Raw genomic sequence first — 22,207 nt, 5'->3', positions numbered from 1 at the left:
ACTTACCTCAAAACTGAAGCAGCCGCTAATGGGTAGGAAACAGAAACAAATCTGACCTTGATTCATCTGCATCTAGCGGGCCACGTGCGCTGGCTTGCCGAAGATTAACAAAGAATATTTATCAGCTGTATCATGGTTGTCCAGTACACGTACAATGAATCTGAGTGGTTATTCTCAGGTGAAATATGTATAAAATAAGAATAAAGTACTATCATTCAAAGTATTACTTCTGATAAATTTCAAATGTTTCTCATAGGGGGCAGCACATAAAAACAAACCTATATTTCGAATTCGTAATGAAATTTCGTTGTGATTCCGTGCAAGAAAAAATTCTAAAGCCATAAATTTACTGTATAGCAGAAGGAATATTCAAAGTCCAGCAACTTCGCTTGAAGAAAGAGTTTAATGAAAAGAACGTACTTAATATTTTTTAACTGAGGGTTTAATGACCATCGTGAGTAACTCAGTGGGCTATAATTAGTCGCCCGTCCCTAATTTAGGGACACTGACTCCAGGGAACGGAAAGAGTCAGTGCCTTTGAAAAAAAAAAAAAAAGAAAAAAATCCGTACCTCACCAGGATTCCAGGATTCGAGCGTGGTCTCATCTCGGACTAATGACTAGAAGCCAGTCGCTTGGACCACTGCGCCACCGGGCCAGATAAAAAATTGTAGAACTCCCAACACAAAATATAAATAAGGTGTCATTTATTTATGTAATCGCAAGAAAATGGATGCTGGAAAATATGGTATTTATTCCTCATTCTAAAAATGTTTCGGATAAGACAGAAACGAAACAACACTCTTGTTATGCAGATGACGTAGCTTGATGCTTCGGCATGTCTTCCTTCAGCATAATTTCTAAATTCAAGGAAGAATTCGCTCGCACCAGAAAACAGTTCCACGCCTTTATTATTCCATTTTCCCGCAATTATATGAAATAACTAGTTGATGCCAGATTTGGTTTCACTGGTATATTCGGTTTAAGTTCTAGTTTGAAATGTTCTGCACATTCTTCCTATTTCAATTATTTTGGGTAATTCCGAAAACTGAAGACACGAATTAAGAACCTGAGGACTGTTGTGTTTAAACCGTTTTAAAGAAACTGAGGACGAAGCATGGAAACAGAGGACTTTTACCAGAAAATGACTTCTGGTGAAGTTAGTTTAATGTTTAAAAGTAAAACAGGAGGTTTGCGTTGTTGTTCCGTAGGACGTTGGTGGTGGTGGAGGGCGGGGGATATCGGGGAGACCTACGGTAGCAAGAAAGAAAGGGCGTCATATTTGACTTCTCGGCTAGGGCGACAAAACATGTTTTACTGTCACTTCCAGCCGGAAATCAATTTAGATTGAATAGGTTTATCAATTTTCCGGAAGTTGATTATGGTACGCGGCAGTTCGGACAAAAACTGTCGCTTAACCACCCCGATGGAGTACGCTGTTGGTTTTCAGAGGCGGAAAAGTGTACAAACTAATACATAAGCATTGTCATTTAAATACGCTGTCATTGAAATATGGTGGGGCACATTCTGTGTTATATGTGCTATAAAGTAGTAAAACAGAGCCGCGCTGCAACAGACTACAACAAAATACGAGTGAAAAGCTATGCCTCCGATTTTATGTGAAAATTCTTAAAGCTTTTTCCATAAATCAAGGTTTATTAACATTCTATACCTTTATTCTCCATATCTACACATTTACAGTCCTCTGTCACTAGAGGACTTAGCTCAGAATTAGATATGGAATGTTAGTAACGTTTGTTTTATTTAAAACGTTCGAAGAGTTTCCACATAAAAAATTCGGGCACATTACTCTTGAGCATGTCCTCGTATCTCTACGGTAGTAACGCGTTCATCGCCAGGGTGACTATAATGAAAGATAAATTGGTAGACATGAAGAATATAGACGTAGAATGTTAATAACGTTTGTTTTATTTAAGAAGCTTGAAGAATTTCCAGATAAAAAATTCAGAGGCATTGTTCCTCAGCACGTCCTCGTATATAAACTAGTCATAATTTCGTTTCTCGCTGTCTAAGGCGCTGCAGCCATGGACTGTGCGGGTGATCCCGGCGGAGGTTCGAGTCCTCCCTCGGGCGTGGGTGTGTGTGTTTGTCTTTAGGATAATTTAGGTTCAGTAGTGTGTAAGCCTAGGGACTGATGACCTTAGCAGTTATTTAGGTTCAGTAGTGTGTAAGCCTAGGGACTGATGACCTTAGCAGTTAAGTCCCATAAGATTTCACACACATTTGGTTTCTCGGTGGCAGAGTCTTCCGTTTTCAGACATTTAGAAGCTGTGAGGCACAACCTGCACAAAATATTTTATGTAATATAACCTATGATAATATAGTAATATTTTCTTGTTGTTGATGCGTTCTTCAGTCTAAATAATTATTTGATGCGTCTTTCCATGTCTATCTATCTTGTGCAAGCTCCATCTTTGTCTCTGTCCACAGTTATTATCCCGCACACTTCCTTCTATACGAAAAGTAACGATTCCTTCATGTCTCAGAATTTTTTCTATCAACCAACGCTCTTTTTTAGTCAATTTATGGCATAATTTCTTCCCCGGTGTCGATTCTTGTTCATTAATTATCCGATGTAAGTATCTAATCTTCAGCATTCTTTCGTAGCAGAATCTAATCAACATTTCACTTCCGTATGAAGCTACAATTCATGCAAATATTTACAGGAAAGCCTTCCTAACAATTACATTTATATTCAGTGTTAGCAAATTTCCTATTTTCAGAAGATTTTCTTGATTTTACAGTCTGTATTTTATATCCTCTCTACTTTGGCCATAGTCTGTGATCTTGTTATCCAAATACGAAGACTCATCTACTGCTTTGTCTCATTTCCGAATCTGCCAGGCACATGATAAAATCTGCTACATGTGTAATAACAAACCATTATTAATTTGATGAACATAGCAACACCAAGCAATAGATGAAGTCAACTCTAGAGCATCCATATCTAACTGTTTCTGTTTGATTATTATCGACTAAGACGTCCTCAAATTGCAAATTTTTTCAGCTGGGTGTTCACTCTGTAAGCGAAAACATTATATACAAGTCAGTATCACCTTGAACCACATCCTCCGTTATTTTTTTACATTTTTGCTCACACTCAACGGCTTGACTTCGACTTGGTACACGTAAGTAAAAGCACCTGTCGATTTTTAACTGTATAACCTGTATTCTATGTAAACGTTCACTACTGACATTTGCTGGCAAGCCATTCATGCTTTTAAAGTCACCTTCAACGTATGAAATTAATGTGATACTTTCTAGTTGTTCGAGAAGGCCAATTACGTAAATATCACATCCAAGGACATCACATTCAATGTTGCTGGTACCGCCCTGGTTTTCAGCAACTTCTTTTTCATTGCTGACGCTATTCCACGGGCTATCTCGAAGCTTGGCGATTTAAATGAGTTCTGATGGGAATGTGTTTTTCTTGACCGTAACATTTTTATGCCAGTTACTTCGATCGTTATCTGTTGACCGTAAAGCAAGACCGCGTGAGACCCATTAGTGCCAAAAACAATCTCCGACTACCTTGAAATTTAATGAAAACTTTGGCCATGGTGCATTCTAATTTGAACCTACCGAAGATATTGACAAAGGAAGTTGTTTTGGCTATGCTTCGGAATATGGCTCAACAATTGTCACACAGGCTCTAAAGTGACATGACAACTCGTAATATACTTTCAAACATGTCTCTTGACAAGATTGTTATTGTGAATTGATTATCCACTGACCAATTTACTTTTCACGATAGATCTGCTTTATATATGACCTAAAGAACCTACATTGTTCTCCTTTATTTGGAACCGGAATTAAAGTAATAATATTTTCTGAAACATTATGTTTATTCTATTAATAAAAAAGCTGTAATTGTGCTACGGCTAATGTAAGCATCAAACAGCCACTTGTGTTTTTCCTCTGATGCTTGCGACGGCCATTACTCATGCCTATCAAGGGAACTTACTCACGGGAAAAATCACATTCAGCGTTGCTTCTAACTGACTTATGGGTAAATATGAAGTACAAATTGTGGTTACAGTAGTGGAAACTCCAAATGTGCAAGGTGTACAACTTTGCTTCCACCGTTTTTTCCCCAACATTTGAGGTCGGTTGCACATGTATCATTCAAAGTATTTTCCATCACTGGCCACTAATTTCTCCCACTTTCGAGCAGTGTACGAATCCCACATGTAAAAAATTGTTCATCTTTTGAAGCGATCCACAAATCGATCCAATTTGTGACTTCTTCATGAGGTTGGAAGTGTTGGTCAGCCAGGCCATGCGCCTTGATCTAAACAGCTGATAGTCAGAGGGAGCAATGTCTGGAGAATGCGGCGGGTGGGGTAGGACTTCCCATTTTAACGTTTCCAAGTACGTTTTGACCTCTTTTGCAACGTGGGGTCGCGCGTTGTCATGCTGTAAAATCACTTTATCGTGCCTCTTGCTGTATTGCAGCCGTTTGTCTTTTAATGCTCTGCTCAAACTCATTAATTGCGTTCGATAACGAGCATCTGTGATTGTTTCACTTGGTTTTATCTCCTCATAGTACACGACGCCGAGCTGGTCCCACGAAATGCAGTGCATGATCTTGGAGCCGTGAAATTTCGGTTTGGCCGTCGACGCGGAAGCGTGGTCGGGGTATCCTCATGATTTTTTGCGTTTAGGGTTATCGTAATGAACCCATTTTTCGTCTCCGGTCACACTGCGATGCAGAAATCCCTTCCGTTTTTGCCTCTGAAGCAACTGTTCACAAACACACAAACGCCGTTCAGCGTCTCTTGGTTTCAGTTCATATGGGACCTAAGTTCCTTCTTTCTGAATCATGCCCATAGCCTTGAGACGTTTTGAAATGGCTTGCTGTGTCACTCCCACTAATCGTGCCAATTCTTCTTGAGTTTTACGCTAGTCTTCACTCAGCAATGTCTCCAATTCTGCATCTTCAAAACATTCCCTCTTCCACCACTATGACGGTCTACGACGTTAAAATCATCGGTCTTGAAGCGCTGAAACCACTCACTACTCGTTCTTTCACTAATGGCGCCCTTACGATATGTGCTTGAGAGCATTCGATGAGACTCAGCCGCTGTTTTCTTCATACTGAAACAAAACAGTAACACCTCCTGGAAATGACGAGAATTAGGCTCGTAAAGTGACGTTTTCAATCAAAAACAACTTTATGATGCAGACACAAATCGATTAATTTTTGAATGAGGTTATGTTGACCGAGGTCCAAGCTAATTGCCTGACGTCTGCGATCTGTTTCTTTCGACCGCTACTTACTGTTGTCGCCACCTATCGGCAAACGGCAGAAGTAAAGTTGTACACCTTGCAGTATGACACAAAGTGATGAAATGTGAACGGGTAGATGGGACAGAACAGCTGGAAAAAATCATAGGCTGACTAACTCATAAACCGGCCGCTGTGGCAGAGCGTTTCTAGGAGTTTCAGTCTGTAACCGGGCGACCGCTACGGTCGCAGGTTCGAATCCTGCCACGGGCATGGATGTGTGTGATGTCCTTAGGTTAGTTAGGTTTAAGCAGTTGTAAGTTCTAGTCGACTGATGACCTCAGATGTTAAGTTCCATAGTGCTCAGAGCCATTTGAACAAATTAATAAATACTTTTATTATGTGTCTTTTGAATGAAACCAAATTATTCCATGGGACTGGGAGACTGACACCGGAGAACGACCTACTCTGAATTCGTGACCTCACATAGCATATCACTGTGAATGCATGCACAGTCTTTACACACAGCCAGAAACAAAATACTGGCACGCCCTGTTAGAGAATGCCAATTCATTCAAGATCTGTTGTTGAAACAGTACGTATGGAGTGCATGAAATGATTACAATTACAAATCAATAACACGAGCGGGTTCTGAGGTACCAGGTATCGACCCATGCTGAAACAGGCCTGTTAGGAGGCTGTGGAGGCACGAGTCTGGCATCCAGCCAATCGTACAGATGGCAAGTACTGTCCTGGGATACGTTGTGCCACGCTTGCTCCACCTTTTCATGTAGTCCTGGCATGAGTGCTGGCTGTTGGAACAGCACATCACATTCCTGTTGTAAGATTGGCAAAGAACGGGTCTAATAATATTCTGCACGTACCGAGCTCTGGTTAGCTTCGCCTCCAGATCCACTAGAGAGAGCTGTAGCTTGACGCACGATAGACCATAAGTGTGGTGTCACCGCCAGACACCACACTTGCTAGGTGGTAGCTTAAATCGGCCGCGGTCCATTAGTACATGTTGGACCCGCGTGTCGCCACTGTCTGTGATCGCAGACCTAGCGCCACCACACGGCAGGTCTCGAGAGACTGACTAGCACTCGCCCCAGTTGTACGACGACGTTGCTAGCGACTACACTGACGAAGCCTTTCTCTCATTTGCCGAGAGACAGTTAGAATAGCCTTCAGCTAAGTCCATGTCTATGACCTAGCAAGGCGCCATTAGCCTTAGATAGCTTGTATCTAAAGAGTCTCACTTGTATCGCCACAATCTCCAGATGTCTCATCAAGAACGATGTATACAAAGGATGGATTAAAGTTAAGTAGTCCAGAAGCTACGTATTTTCTTTATAGCATTCATTAAGTCTCCTGTTTCAGACCTCACTCCATCCTTCGTGAGTTAGCGCGTGCATCTTGGCCGCCTCTTTCAATTAGTGTACGTAGTGTTGGCAAGTCTGCCGACACTACAATAAGGACTGACATGGGGCCAGTTTGTCTTGGATGAATACACTTCATGAGACAGCGCTCACCTGTCGCTGGCTGACGCGTCGCACGAGTCATTTCGCGCCCCATCATATCCCACACGTTCTCGGCTGGAAACAGGTCCTGAAATCGTACTGGGCGAGGAAGTTGCTGCACTTCTTGGAGAGCACGTTGGATTTCACAGACAATGTGTAGGCTAGCATTATCCTGTTGGAACAGCACATCACCTTCCTGTTGTAAGAATGGCAAAGAACGGGTCTAATAACATTCTGCACGTACCGAGCTCTGGTTAGCTTCGCCTCCAGATCCACTAAAGAGAGCTGTAGCTTGACGCACCACAGACCATAAGGACTGACATGGGGCCAGTCTGTCTTGGATGAATACACTTCATGAGACAGCGGTCACCTTGTCTACGTCGTACACACAAACGACCACAACTTGAGGGGGCAGGCAGAATCTGCTTTCATCGCTGAAGACCACGGTTAGCCACACCATCTTCCAAGTGACCCTCCAATGGCACCGGTCAAGCCATGCACGTCGACGCTTCGGCATGAGCGGAAGACAAACTAGAGGTGTGCGTGCATGTAGCCCCACTGCTAATAACTGGTTCGCAACACATCGTGTTGACACAACTGAGGTCACAAGTCCTCTTATCGGAGCTGTGGTAGAGGAGTGTGAGAATGTTGACGTGACCACTGAAACCAGCACCGTTGCGCAACTGGCGCAGCAGGTCCAGGTTGTGTGGCAATTCTCCGAAAGAACCATCCCGCCGCTGGGAAAGCCCCTTTCAAACTCTCTCAGTTGGCTGTAGGAAGCACGAATGCGTCTCCTAGTCATGTCTGTCCGCTTGCTTCACACGTTTACACCACAATGAGCCTTTTGGCTGTGAACTGTCCCTATTAAAGAGTGGGTGCTCTGGTAGTTACACCACTATCTGCTGGTGGACGAAGCTGAAACCATTATCAGTAATCTAGTATTCCCAGGTGACATATGCCGTCTTCGGATCAAAATCGCCATCGTCTTTCCATGTGTAATAATTTTTTTTCACTCGCAGTGTACATAGGACACAGGAGACTGAAAATGAATATAATAAACTAGTTTAATGTTCGAGACTTAGTAACAGTTCATATCGTCCTTATACTTGGAACTGCACCATTGATTTGTTTTTAAACAAAAGATGCTAAAATGATGGAACTTCCTGGCAGATTATAACTGTGTGCGGACCGAGACTCGAACTCGGGACCTTTGCCTTTCGCGGGCAAGTGCTCTACCATCTGAGCTACCCAAGCACGACTCACGGCCTGTCCTCACAGCCTTACTTCCGCCAGTACCTCGTCTCCTACCTTCCAAACTTCACAGAAGTTCTCCTGCGAACCTTGCAGAACTAGCACTCCTGGAAGAAAGGATATTGGGGAGACATGGCTTAGCCACAGCCTGGGGGATGTTTCCAGAATGAGGTTTTCACTCTGCAGCGGAGTGTGCGCTGATATGAAACTTCCTGGCACATTGAAATTGTATGTCCGGCACATAGTGTCTATGAAAATCTCATTTTGCTAAAAATGATGTTTGCAAGAAAACACTCCATCTGTGGTGGTTCTGAGCACTATGGGACTTAACATCTGTGGTCATCAGTCCCCTAGAACTTAGAACTACTTAAACCTAACTAACCTAAGGACATCACACACATCCATTCCCGAGGCAGGATTCGAACCTGCGACCGTAGCAGTCGCGCGATTCCGGACTGCGCGCCTAGAACCGCTAGACCACCGCGGCCGGCCACCCCATCTCTCGTTACCTGTAATGATTTCAGTGATTATATAAAAAAAGTAAGTTATGCAGGATACATCTACATCCACACCAACATCTGTACTCCACAAGCCAACTTATGGGGACTGGTGGAGGGTACTTTGTGTACCACTGTCACTGCCACTCCCCCTCCCCCTCTTCCTGTTCCAGTTGATACGCGACTGTTATTCAGGAAACAGTCACATAACATATGTAAATTCCTAATGAAAGAGCAGTTTGATCGGAATATTTAATTGACACTGAGGAATATCGAATCCACAGTACTAATGCTTGTCAGCATTTGAATATGTAGCCTTACTCTTCATTTACTCTTGATTGAGATTTGCACGCCTTACATAAAGGAGACGATCTTGGAAGGTTTCTGGGCAGTGTGGACGTACATCATGGAGCTGGCAGCGAGAAAAACCAGGCCAGCATGCTCAGAGCCAATTGACAGAATGACACTCAAGGGAGGTACAGGTCGACAGCTCAGGGGCCGAACAGTTCTTTGTATGGCCGCTCTGCGGCATCCAAAGCATTGTGGATGAGCACAGGCAAGATCTCCTGCTGCATAAGCCCGCTTACGCAAAACAGTGGAAACAGGGAGGAGCATTTTTATCACAAGACACTACTGTGCAGAAAGAAAGAAAGTTTTGTTTTTATCCACAAAGCACTGGATGCCACCGATAAATATCTCGAAACCAGGATGAAGACCCACACTGTTTGGGTCTTTGAAGGTGTCAGATGTCGCTGGCTGTGATGACTCCACAAAAACTAAATGTTTAGGTGATATGAGATTTTCGGGGATTGGCAACATAAATAAACAAAAGAGATGCTCTGCTGTGCACACGAGGCCCTTCTCATTGGCCATAGAGACTTTTTTCTTTGTAAAATGGGAGAACACACGTTATAGGTTAACCGAATGGAGGATAGCGCTGGGAAAGAAACTACACTACCGACCATTAAAATTGCTACACCATGAAGACGACGTGCTACAGACGCGAAATTTAACCGACAGGAAGAAATGTTGTGATATGCAAATGATTAGCTTTTCAGAGCATTCACACAAGGTTGGCACCGGTGGCGACACCTACAACGTGCTGACATGAGGAAAGATTCCAACCGATTTCTGATACACAAACAGCAGTTGACCGGCGTTGCCTGGTGAGACGTTGTTGCGGAGCCTCGTGTAAGGAGGAGAAATACGTACCATCACGTTTCCGACTTTGATAAAGGTCGGATTGTAGCCTATCGCGATTGCGGTTTATCGTATCGCGACATTGCTGCTCGCGTTGGTCGAGATCCAATGACTGTTAGCAGAATATGGAATCGGTGGGTTCAGGAGGAAAATACGGAACCCCATGTTGAATCCCAACGGCCTCGTATCACTAGCAGTCGAGATGACAGGCATCTTATCCGCATGGCTGTAACGGATCGTGCAGCCACGTCTCGATCCCTGAGTCAACAGGACGTTTGCAAGACAACAACAATCTGCACGAACAGTTCGACGACGTTTGCAGCAGCATGGACTATCAGCTCGGCGACCATGGCTGCGGTTATCCTTGACGCTGCATCACAGGCAAGAGCGCCTGTGATGGTGTACTCAACGACGAACCTGGGTGCACGAATGGCGAAACGTCATTTTCTCGGATGTATCTAGGTTCTGTTTGCAGCATCATTGTGGTCTCATCTGTGTTTGGCGACATCGCGGTGAACGCACATTGGAAGCGTGTATTCGTCATCGCCATACTGGCGTATCACCCGGTTTGATGGTATGGGGTGCCATTGGTCACAAGTCTCGGTCACCTCTTATTTGCATTGACGGCACTTTGAACAGTGGACGTTACATTTCAGATGTGTTACGACCCGTGTTCAGCAGGATAATGCACTACCGCATTTTGCAGGTCCTGTACGGGCCTTTCTGGATACAGAAAATGTTCGACTGCTGCCCTGGCCAGCACATTCTCCAGATCTCTCACCAATTGAAAACGTCTGGTCAATTGTGGCCGAGCAACTGGCCAGTCACTACTCTTGATGAACTGTGATATCGTGTTGAAGCTGCATGGGCAGTTGTACCTATACACGCCATCCAATCTCAATTCCCAGGTGTATCAAGGCCGTTATTACGGCCAGAGGTGGTTGTTCTGGGTACTGATTTCTCAGGATCTATGCACCCAAATTGCGTGAAAATGTAATCACATGTCAGTTCTAGTATAATATAATTGTCCGATGAATACCCTTTTATCATATGCATTTCTTCTTGGTGCAGCAATTTTAATGGCCAATAGTGTACTTCATTTACTTTTCTACCAATGATCACTTATTTCAATTCTGTCACTTTGTCGCTTGTGCGACGATTTAAAGGAGGCACTATAGTGCGAGCTTCCTCTGTGAAGTAGTTTTGGAAAAGGAAGTTTAGCATATAGGTCTTTTTTTGTATCGTCCTCCATTTCAGTTCCATTATAGTCAAAGAGTGTCTGGACTGTTGACGTCGATCCTTTTACTGATTTAAAATTAGGATTTGTTGTCAACTCGGTAGACAGAATTTTGCTTTATAACGGTTGAACGCTTCACGCATGGCTCTCCTTGCGCTAATCGCTGTTTCGTTTAATTTTTGTTTGTGTGTGAGGCTTTGACTGCGTTTAAATTTACAGTGAATCCTTCTTTGCTTTCGTAACAGCTTTGTAACATGGCTGTCGAACCGCGGCGGCTCTTTCCCATTCCTCACAACATGGCTCGGAATATATGTCTGAAGCGTATTGTATAATGCCCTTGAACTTTGCCCATTGATACTCAACATTGTTAGCGCTGGAGATGAAAGATTTATGCTGACGTCTCAGGTAATTCGAAATGCTTCTTGTCGCTCTTGCAAGCACAAATGCCTTCCTATCTTTCTTTGTATTCCCATTTACAGCCGTTTTCAGTGATGCCGTAACGGTTTTGTATCTCTATGACCTTGCATATATACGAATATATATCAGAAACGGAATGCAATGTATTTTATTACAATTAAACATCAATCCACTCTTTGCAAACCTCAAGCTGATGTAACCTACAGTCTCGTTTAAAAAATAATTTACGTTAGATTCCTTGCTCCCCATAATAGAACTTGCGTCCTCTTCAAAAGGAAGAAGAAAGGATCGTATGTCATATCCAGTAGCAGTTCACCTTTCCTTGCGTTTTGACACTACACGACAACATCCAGTTTTGATATTTTCCCTTGATTCCACAATGTACCAAGTTTTGCGAAGGTATATCATGTCCATAGAATTAGATTATTTATTAAATCAAAGGAGATATCTGCCTCAGTTACTATTGATCACCAGAAGACAGACACAGAAAGTGTAACTTGCGTTTTCTGTTAATTCACTTTTCTTACATTCACAAATCCTGACAATAAATTACGTGTTGAAATGTGTTTCTGTTATCTTCACCTGGACCTTCTCAATAACGTTTGTAGAGTTGATAGCAAAGTAAATGGCATGTGACTGTACCCATCGTCACTATTGTACCTGTATGGAAATTAATTCTAGTCGTTAAATATTGATCACTCGCTTGGAAGTAAATTACTGATGCATTCTGATAATTTTTGTAGTCTAGCGGAAGTGCCTCTCATGTAGCTTACTACCATTACTTTAGTTAGTACATAAGGTAGTGTGTCAAGTCACTGCATCTGAATACCACATGTTCAGCTGTCCCACCCAGCCGTATGTCTTACCGTCACCTTTCTCAGAACAGTTATGCAATTCAAATGCTCATTATGAAGTCTCTGTGTCGTTATTTCATTCGTCTCGAGAAAAGAATTTTCGAGACACCTGCTGAGCGAAAGAACTTTGCGGCATTCAAAGCGGCGAAGAGAGACAATTATATGCATCCCACTTGAACAGTCGAAGTCTGCTGGAGATCTTCCAGGCGGACCGCTGGGTTCCCATCTGTGTCAATGACGTTCCCGCCCAGCTTTCACAATTCTCGGGCACACACGACACACTTACATGTGTTAGAAATGCATATGTCCTCCGAGGTTTTATAGCAGTGACCACGTAAGATTTTCACCTGGGAACGAACACCTCTTCCTAAAACTCATATAACGTTGCTAATGTCCACAGAGTAACGTGTAATCAGCTGTTTTTGGGCCAAGTTCTCGAATACATCAGCACGATGAGGTTGTAGCGTCGACATTATTTTAGACATAACCAGCAACACTACTCAAGAAACTGCAGCTGGCCTTTCAACATTGTTCCAGAGGATCAACGAAGAGTTCGAAGACGAGGTGCTGTTTTTCTCGTCGATTCTCATATAAAGCAAATTTGCATCCTAAAAGTATGATCGGTCCTTGCAGATTTGCTTATCTTTACTCTTTAGATTCTTAGTTGTACGCTCCCAATAAAGATAGGTACATTTTTCAGTTGTCGAGTCTGCAGTGTAAAAAACCACGGACAATTGCAAAAATGAAACTTCGTGAGAAGCAAATAGTCAATTACAGGCGGAGTCTCGAAAGCCGTACTCCATTTATCACTATCAGTGTTCTACTATACGATTTCTCGAACAGTACATAATTGCCGGACTTTATTCGACGGTCCCATACTTTTTCAAAACCCACAAAAGCTATCGATCTAACCTGGAACGACTAATCACTAGCGTGACTAAGCACAAAACTTATTCACGCATTAGGGACTTGATCAGATGGAATGCGTTACTTTTCAGCATCAGTGAACCTCCCGACAAAACTCTGGATCAGATAGAGGCTATAAACTGTATCGCTGGTGCTACGGTCGCAGGTTCGAATCCTACCTCGGGCATGGATGTGTGTGATGTCCTTAGGTTAGTTAGGTTTAAGTAGATCTAAGTCTAGGCGACAGATGTTAAGTCCCATAGTGCTTAGAGCCATTTTTGAAACTGTATTGTGGCTCTTAACAACTGAGCGACAAGTGATCACTTGCACTTACTAAGCTCTTGAGTGCCTCTAGTTTGTTTTGCACACTGACGATATATGAAGAGAGCAGTTGTTGTAACCTTTATGTGATTAAGTTACAATCTTTCAGAAAGATTTATTTATGTGAGCAACGCCGTGACTAGTGCAAGCACGATGGTTCAGATACACTTCAGAATGCTGATACGCCATTCCCTGAAGAGTATCAAAAGAGCTGTGAAATATGGGAGGTTCTAATGTAAATACTGCCCGATTTAAGTTTAAATGTGTGAGATATACTTGAAACCATAATTTACTACAGCTCTGTACACCAAACATTACGCTACTGTAACGGACCAGGAAAAGTTAAAGGGCTGAATTAGAAACGCGTGTAGTACAGACTCGTTGTTTTTCAGCATTACCAGATAATTTGAATTCAGAAAGCGGTCTGAAAAAGGAGGTTTACACTGTGCGAGGTGCCGGGGCCAGCAGTGTATTTAACACTAAATTCTAGAATCTACATATGTAAATGATGCTCTAAGCCCCCCCCCCCTATTTTAACTCCGACTTTTGCTGTTGCACAAGGATTAAAAATTATACGCGAACTGACTGTAATCAACCCTGCAAGTGGAGTAGAAAAGAGTTTGGCACCTGCAATAATTTAATTTGATAAATAAATAAAGGAAGGTTTCATAAACGTAGTGAGAAATGATGGGTTGCTCTACCGATTAACAGAATGAAAGTTCTGTCCAAAATAACAATATGATTTATTAAGACTAAACACAAAATAATAAACAAAAACACATGAATTCTAATTTATAATACATCAAATTGGCTCAAATTGGATACACATACAAACACTGTAAAGGTGAAGTTGTCCCTAAACTAGATCGTGAGGTTTAAGACGAAGTGGTATGTGGAGCCAATTCCTTGCCACTCAAATCTCAAGAGAGACACACAGCTAACCCAACAGTAATTGCTGGTACTCAAGACAGAACAAAGTTAGAAAAAGACGAACAGGCGCGCTCTGCTGAGCTCTGATTATCACCTAGGAAAATCCCTATCTGCCGGTGCTGCGGACATACATTACCAAACTGTCTTCTTAACTGCCCGAAACACGATCTGGCGTACCGGAGGCGAAGGCTGGTTGCTTCGACGTCCTCGACCGAAAGGGGAGAGCCGACTACCTAGAGGACCCGTACAGGCCGAACACACAACATTCCCGCCCCCACGACAGTGGCCGTGGTTAAACGTTCCAATCAGCAACTCGAAAACCGGCGGAAATTCCACTCCATTGCCGGAGCACTACCATTCCACCAATGGAGATTCTTGGCGCCAATTTCTGTGCTGATTTTGCTACGTCACGGAGCTATGCCCTGAGCAAGCCAATCACAGTTACTATTTTGCAGAAAGCGCGGGAATTTTCCCGCCACAACTGCCTGGGTACACAAGTCATTCCCACGCCTCGCTGGTAGCCCGCCAGAAAGCGTTTTCGCTAAGATTTTGCGAAGTAACGGAACCTCTAGCCCAGCCGCTACTTCAAACCCCTCCGGGCGTGTCTTTTGACAATGTTGGCGTCTGCAAAGCATTCACTCGACTTCCTCGCACCCGTCGGCTTACCCTTTCAAAATCAGCAGCGCCCGCCTGTCACCGGACCACCCGGGTGACGAGAGACGCTGCGTGGGAAGTCCGCGTGTGAAGGAATAGCAACTTTCCACCGCATGCAATTAGAGAGGATAGAAATATGAGAGGGGGCTCATGCCACCTCTCAACTGTATGATCAAAAGTATCCAATCACCTCCCAAAACATACGTTTTTCATATTAGGTGCGTTGTGCTGCCGCCTACTGCCAGGTACTTCGTATCAGCGACCTCAGTAGTCGTTAGACATCGTGAGAGAGCAGAATGGGGCGCTCCGCGGAACTCACGGAATTCGAACGTGGTCAGGTGATTCACTTTTTTCATACGTCTGAACGCGATATTTACACACTCCTACACATTCCTAGGTCCACTGCTTCCGATGTGATAGTGAAATGGAAAAGTCAAGGGACACGTATTACACAAAAGAGTACAGGCCGAACTCCTCTGTTGACTGATAGAGACCTTCGACAGTTGAAGAGGGTCGCAATGTGTCATAGGCAGACATATATCCAGACCATCACACAGGAATTCCAAACTGCATCAGGATCCACTGCAAGCAGTATGACAGTTAGGCGAAAGGTTATAATTTCATAGTCGAGCGGGTGCTCATAAGCGACACATCACGCCGGTAAATGCCAAACGACGCCTCGCTTGGTGTAAGGAGCGTAAACATTGGACGATTGAACACTGAAGAAACGTTGTGTTGGGTGACGAATAACGGTACACAGTGTGGCGATCCGATAGCAGGGTGTGGGTATGGCGAATGCCCGATGAACGTCTTCTGCCAGCACGTGTAGTGCTAACAGTAAAATTCGGAGGCGGTGGTGTTATGGTGTGGTCGTGTTTTTCATGGAGGACGCTTGCACCCCTTGTTATTTTGCGTGGTACTATCACAGCACAGGCCTACGTTGATGTTTTAAGCACCTTCTTTCTTCCCACTGTAGAAGAGGAATTCGGGGATGGCGATTGCACCTTTCAACACGATCGAGTGCCTGATTATAATGCACGACCTGTGGCGGAATGGTTAAACGACAATAACATCCTTTTAATGGACTGGCCTGCACAGAGTCTTGACCAGAATCCTATAGAACACCTTTTGGATGTTTCTTAACGCCGACTTCGTGCCAGGCCTCACCGACAGAAATCGATACCTCTCCTCAGTGCGCACACCATGAAGGATGGGCTGCCATTCCCCAAGAATCCTTCCAGCACCTGACTGAGAGACTGCAAGAGTGGAAGCTGTCATCAGAGCTAAGGGTGGGCCAACACCATGTTGAATTCCAGCATTACCGATGGAGGGCACCACGAACTTGTAAGTCATTTTCAGCCAGGTGGCCGGATACTTTTGATCACAAAGTGTACACAAGCATGAGAATTTCTTCAACAATAAAGAAGACAACCTCAAGGTGGACGTATCTGGATTGTCGTGCCGCAGTGAACGACCGTTTCATGTAGCAAGAGGAGAATCGCATCGGAAATGACGGCGGGAAAGCCCTTGGACGTTGGCGCGCTAGATACATATAATTTGCGGCCGTGAGATCGACTCCAGTCCACCACCAGCAATGGGGGGTGAAGCTTCGACAATGCCAGCCACTCGTGCTGGCGAAACGTCAGAAAGATCATCATCCGATACACAAGCCAACAGGCAGTCTGTCAACAGGCGGCCACGAAAGTCTTAACAATTTTGTAGAAGGAAAAAAGTCAGTGGAATAAAAGAAAGGAACTCGCGGCACGGAAGAGGGACGGGAGGGCAGTAGGTTCCGTATGAATTCATTTGGTTGTGGTGGAATTTTGGCTCAATCGTCCTGAAAAAATTTCAATTTTTTTCTGTACGAAAAATCACTATCTATATGATTCAATAAATGATCACAGGCAAAGTAATGGGATAAAGTTGTGTTTGCGAAAACGCACCCGAAGTATAAGACCAGAAATAATGTTGCCAGATGTCCTCATTTTTAGCGGTGTAAGGCTTCCTTTTGGGCATCCTTTGGTGACGATAACCAAAAAAGAATATAAACGACCAAGAGGTCGCGATAAGCCGAGGAACTAAATAAAGACCTCAGAGTATGCTCAAACTTTAAATTTCGAAAACACTCAACCTCCTGGTTTCAATTCTTCTACACATATTACAGCCGCGGTTATGTCTTCCCAATAGCTAACTTCAGTCCAGTTCGATACTTTGCGCCGTCTCCGAGTTAATTAGCACTGAAGATAGCAACTCAGACCCTTGCGCAAGTTCTGGCGCTGCAGTCCGGAACCGCGGGACTACTACGGTCGCAGGTTCGAATCCTGCCTCGGGCATGGGTGTGTGTGATGTCCTTAGGTTAGTTAGGTTTAAGTAGTTCTAAGTTCTAGGGGACTTATGACCTAAGATGTTGAGTCCCATAGTGCTCAGAGCCATTTTGAGCCACCCTTGCGCAAACAGATTCAAGTGCCCCCCCCCCCCCCCCCCGCAGATACAGTTAGTATCAATTGTTCACTCGGGATTAATTCTTATCACCTTTCCATGTCCAGTTCTTGCGTCGCTTTGATGTCCAGTTTTAGTTAACCAAACGAAGAACGCGTTCGACAACACCGTCTCTGGCTGGCAGCTTGAGCTGGCACGCGCAGCTGCCTGGTTGGTTCATTTCAATGCTAATTAACTCGGAAACGGTCCAACATTACGGATTTTTCTGAGCGCAGTCCATCCTGAAACACCCTCACAAGCTTTTCAGACGGTTTCTGACCACCCTATATATAACCCGGATCAGCGCAGTATCTACGATGGCAGCCTGAACTAACAACGTACATAGTAACTGTCCAGCCGATCGAGCAGTTGTAAACAGGCAGTGTTTCGCAGCGGACGTACGACTGTAGTGTGTCAATGTTGTTGCGTCACAAATAGTAATGGAACAACATCTGTAAATCTAGTGTTCTACACATTCTCCAGAATGTTTTGTAGAAGAGTAAACGGTGTAGAAAGTTTGGCCAATACATCTTGACTCCCGAATAAAAACAATGACGCCTGGACGCCTACCGCAACTTGATTGAAATGCAAAATTTGGGCTGTCCTGTAAAGATCTTCACATATGACAAGCTTCGGTGTTATCAGTACGATCCTACCACCAAACAACAAAGTGCAGAAGTTCAAGTGAGGAGCCAACGCTTTGACGACATAATGACACTCAAGGTAGCGTGACGCGTGAGCTGAACATTGCAAAGAAGGACTTTTATGGAAGTTTCAAATGGTTGCATAAGCCTTCTGTGCGTTGTACTCAAGTCCGGGAGACTAGGTAGAGCAACTGAAGAATGAAAATCACCGTCTTAACGTTACCCTATTTTTTGTTTACCTCGTCTCAAAACATTTTGATTTACGGGTTATAATTTGAAGTCATCGGCTATCTAACAGTCGATAATTCAAACTGAAGTGTTCTAGCAGTAGTGGACGCCAAAAGATCCTGAAGATGATCCCAGCAGAGGGGTCGAAACGTCGAACATTTTAGAAGAAACGTGACGCGGCCTAATAACCCAGAAGATTTTAACTTCAGTGACAACGGCCACGAAAACCCGCAGACTTAGATGATTCAAATTGTTCCTTTGATTGTTCAGATTACTGTTTTGTCATTCAAGCTAGAATGACACAGTTTTTCTTTCTCAGTTATCCACTGCTCTGTGTCCACTGCCCACTGTCCAGTGACACTAATGTGATCACCTGTCAAAATTCAAACCTTTTGAAGCGTGGACCGCAGAAAGAGAGTCAGTAATGTTCAGGTAGAAACCGACAGGGATGTGCAATCAACGCCGATTTCAGCGTCGTGGCCAGCTGCGCTGTTTCTCGGTTGAGGATCCATGGCGCGAACAGGCCCATAGATACTAGACTGGGTTTTAATCCGGAGAGTTCGATGGTCAGGGGAGTATGGGAAACTCACCCTTTTGCTCTTAAAACCACGCACGTGCGCGGAGACCTGTTTGACACGTTGCATTATCCTGCTGGTAGATGACGTTGCGCTGAGGAAAAACAAACTGCATCTAGTGGTGGACATGATCCACAAGAGTAGATGCGTACTTGTGTTGATCCATTGAGCCTCCCAGAATGACGAGATCAAGCGGGGAATCCCACAGAAACACTGCCGAGACCATAAAACTGCCTTCTCCGCCCTCGAACCTTCCGACAACTGTTGCAGCGTGTTTACTTTCAGACGATTCACGCGATCTGTCCGAAGGAAGAGAATACGTAGTTCATCTAGAGAGCCCACTTGTCGCCATTCAGTGGACGTCCAGCTGCGGTGTTAGCGTACAGATTGCAGCCTTCTTCGCTGATGAACAACATTCAGCAGGGGTGCATGAACCAAGCGCCGGCTGCCGAGGTCCACACGCAGCAAGGTTCCCTGAACGGTCGTTGAGAAGACACTGCTGGTAGCCACTTTTCGCCCGTCAGTGGCGCAACAGTTGCACGTCTCTTAGCCCGCATACATCTGCGTAGCGAACAGTTTACAAACAGCCTTTCCGGAAATGCTTCCCCCTTAGCCTGAAAGCCAATGATCATGTCGTTTTGAACCTCAGATAATTCGCTCCGTTTCCATATTATGACAGTGACTGCACTGTTTTCCGCATCCGTTTCCTTCCCCCCCCCCCCCTCCCCATACGACACGCTTCATGTATCCTCCATTGCAACTACTGCCACTTGTCGTCTATGAGTGGTTACTGCACGGTTAAGTTCGAACATCAATGTGACTTGCAAAAAAATTACGTCGAATAAGTACGAGTAATCAACTTTAAAAAACCGCCAGAGACGGGGCATTGAACAGTTCGCCGTAATAGGGAGTGACTCAATAACTTCACAAAAAAAAACAAAAATATAAGAGTGAGATACTTCAATTTTAAGAAGAATGTGAAAAGAATATTAGCTTTGGTGGCTCAATTTATTCAGCATGGAAAAACGAATGAAAGTCAAGTTTTCTTATGCATTCTCGGAAATTCGTATCTGTCTGAAATATTAAGATAAATAAAAATAAATAAATTTTGTTTGTACCTCTAGTTGTTATTTCCTGCTTTCTTCTGTAAAAAGTTGTATGTTATTGGCACTACAGTTGCATTTATTAATTTTTACTTCGACTTTTTCTTGATTTCAACCAGTCACAAGGGCTTCCATAGCTGGGGCAACGGGGTGGGGGTCGGGCGACCGGGCCCCTGCCCCTCTAAGATCTGAGGGAAAGGAAAACAAAAATACAGTGTAGATAGGCGTTCTTCTTTCAAGGAAATGAATTAAAAACCGGTATTACGTAGCTTTTTAACGAGGTTAGAACTGGAACCTTTTTATGGCTACTTGCAAGTTGCCGCTCGTCTTCCAAAATATTGACATTACACTTATCCCCCACTTCAAACAATCGTATGGACGCCACCGGTAAGTCACATTTGAGTTAAATCGAAGTCGCTGTCGTCCTAACTTTTTATAGGCGCTTGACTTCGAATAACGGGGTGGGAACTGTATGTTTCGATAATACACTACTAGCCATTAAAATTGCTACACCAAGAAGAAATGCAGATGATAAACGGGTATTCATTGGACTAATATATTATACTAGAACTGACGTGTGATTACATTTTCACGCAGTTTGGGTGCATAGATCCTGAGAAATCAGTACCCAGAACAACCACCTCTGGCCGTAATAACGGCCTTGATACGCCTGGGCGTTGAGTCAGACCTTGGATGGCGTGTACAGGTACAGCTGCCTATGCAGCTTAAACACGATACCACAGTTCATCAAGAGTAGTGACTGGCGTATTGTGACGAGCCAGCTGCTCGGCCGCCATTGACCAGACGTCTTCAGTTGGTGAGAGATCTGGAGAATGTGCTGGCCAGGGCAGCAGTCGAACATTTTCTACATCCAGAAAGGCCCGTACAGGACCTGCAAAATGCGCTCGTGAATTATCCTGCTGAAATGTAGGGTTTCACAGGGATCGAATGAAGGGTAGAGCCACGGGTCGTAACACATCTGAAATGTAACGTCCACTATTCAAAGTGCCGTCAATACGAACAAGAGTGACCGAGACGTGTAACCAATGGCACCCCATACCATCACGCCGGGTGATAAGCCAGTATGTGGATGACGAATACACGCTTCCAATGTGCGTTCACCGCGATGTCGCCGAACACGGATGCGCCCATCATGCGGCCACAAATAGTAATGGAACAACATCTACAAATACAGTGTTCAGCACATTCTGCAGAATGCTTTGGAGAAGAGAAGAGGGTGTAGAAAGTTTGTCCAATACACCTTGACTCCCGAATAAAAACAATGACGCCTGGACGCCTGCCGCAACTTGATTGAAATGCAAAACTTGGACTGTCCTGTAAAGATCTTCACATATGACAAGGTTTGGTGTTATCAGTACGATACTACCGCAAAACAACAGAGTGCAGACGTGCAAGTGAAGAGTCAGCGCTTTGACGACATAACGACATTCAAGGCAATGTGACGCGTGAGCTGAACATTGCAAAGAAGGACTTTTATGGAAGTTCCAAATGGTTGCATAAGCCTTCTGTGCGTTGTACTCAAGTCCGGGAGACTAGGTAGAGCAATTGAAGAATGAAAACCACCGTCTTAACGTTGCCCTATTTTTTGTTTACCTCGTCTCAAAACATTTTGAGTTATGGGTTATAATTTGAAGTCATCGGCTATCTAAGAGTCGATAATTCAAACTGAAGTGTTCTAGCAGTAGTGGACACCAAAAGATCCTGAAGATGATCCCAGCAGAGGGGTCGAAACGTCGAACATTTTAGAAGAAACGTGACGCGGCCTAATAACCCAGAAGATTTTAACTTCAGTGACAACGGCCACGAAAACCCGCAGACTTAGATGATTCAAATTGTTCCTTTGATTGTTCAGATTACTGTTTTGTCATTCAAGCTAGAATGACACAGTTTTTCTTTCTCAGTTATCCACTGCTCTGTGTCCACTGCCCACTGTCCAGTGACACTAATGTGATCACCTGTCAAAATTCAAACCTTTTGAAGCGTGGACCGCAGAAAGAGAGTCAGTAATGTTCAGGTAGAAACCGACAGGGATGTGCAATCAACGCCGATTTCAGCGTCGTGGCCAGCTGCGCTGTTTCTCGGTTGAGGATCCATGGCGCGAACAGGCCCATAGATACTAGACTGGG

Source organism: Schistocerca nitens, chromosome 2 (genome assembly GCF_023898315.1).
Source record: "Schistocerca nitens isolate TAMUIC-IGC-003100 chromosome 2, iqSchNite1.1, whole genome shotgun sequence".
NCBI classification, from domain to species: domain Eukaryota; kingdom Metazoa; phylum Arthropoda; class Insecta; order Orthoptera; family Acrididae; genus Schistocerca; species Schistocerca nitens.
This window is presented reverse-complemented; position numbering follows the sequence as displayed.